This window comes from Microtus ochrogaster, chromosome 8, assembly GCF_000317375.1.
Source record: "Microtus ochrogaster isolate Prairie Vole_2 chromosome 8, MicOch1.0, whole genome shotgun sequence".
NCBI lineage: Eukaryota > Metazoa > Chordata > Mammalia > Rodentia > Cricetidae > Microtus > Microtus ochrogaster.
In genome coordinates, this window is record NC_022015.1 from 41,142,014 (window position 1) to 41,143,444 (window position 1,431).

Sequence of the window (1,431 nt, forward strand, 5' to 3'; positions counted from 1 at the left end):
GCTGGTCTCGAACTCACAGAAATCCGCCTGCCTCTGCCTCCTGAGTTCTGGGATTAAAGGTGTGCACCACCAGGCTCAGATTAAACCCCCTTTCCCTTAAAGTTACTCTTGTCAGAGCAAGATCACAACAGTGGAAATGCAGCTAGGATGGTAAGCCCTAGATATCCTGGAACTTGCTCTGTAGTCCAGGCTTGCCTCTAACTCACAGAGATCCGCCTGCCTCTGCTTTTCCTAACTTGTTAATGATCCATTCTTTTCAAAATTCTCTACAGCATCCCTCCCCACTCATATTCATATGCCTTACCCAGAAAGTATAGGGCTACAGGTGCAGCTCAGCAACAGAATACCTGCTTAGCATGCACAGGGCCTTGGGTTTGATCCCCATTGTTGCTAAATAAATAAATGGAAAGCAGATGGTTTCCCAGGGGGTTCAAGGTCTAGAGGATTTACAAAAAGCTAAAATAGGGTGTAGTACAGTATAGGCCTTGGGAAGCAGAGGCAGGAGGACTAGCACTCCAAGGCCTGCCTCAGCCACATATTAAATGGAAGCTAATCTGGGATACGTGAGACCTTGTTTCAAAATAAAAGTTCTTGGAAGGGAAAGACCCTATTCCTGCCTCCGGAAGCCCTGAGCCCTCTGAGATGGAAGTGAGATGGAGCCATCCTCTATTGTCCTCAAGAAAGGCCTTGAGTAAATTTGTTTCCTTCCTTGTGCATGTGTTTGTGTATGTGATACAGGGCTTCTCTGTATAGCCCTCACTGTCCTAGAACTCTTTTTGAAAACCAGGCTGGTCTTGAACTCAAGAGATCTACCTGCCTCTGCCTCTGGAGTGCTGGGATTAAAGGCATGTGTCACAAAGGCCTGATCCCAACTTGTTTCTTTTCTACCAAACTTCTGTCCCCTAGGTTTTCCTAGAGTGGTTAGCAGTGTCAACTTCAGATTCCAGTGCAGGACCCAAGAGCTTGCAAAGGACTTGGCTTCAATATGTGGCTCTCCAGGGTAGTAAGGTCATAATGTTCAGTGTCTGAGTGAAACTTGCATAAGGTGCTGCATAGCTTCATATATGGATCACATATTCTGTGTAAACGGAAGTTTCTATCCCACCTGGTCCTGCGGCTGTTCGGTCCCAAAGAAACACACTAATATTAATTCCACTTCTATATAATTATATTAATTATAAACTGTTTGGCCTGTTAGCTCAGGCTTATTAGTAACTAGCTCTTACAACTTAAATCAACCCATAATTCTTAATTTTAGCCACAAGGCTTGGTACTTTTTCTCAGTAAGGCATTCTCATCGTGCTTCCTTTGCTTCTGGCTGACAACTGCATCTCTGCATTTCCTCTTCCCAGAATTTTCCTAGTCTGGTCACCCTCCTATACTTCCTGCCTGGCTACTGGCCAATCAGAGTTTTTTTTTTGTTTTTTTTTT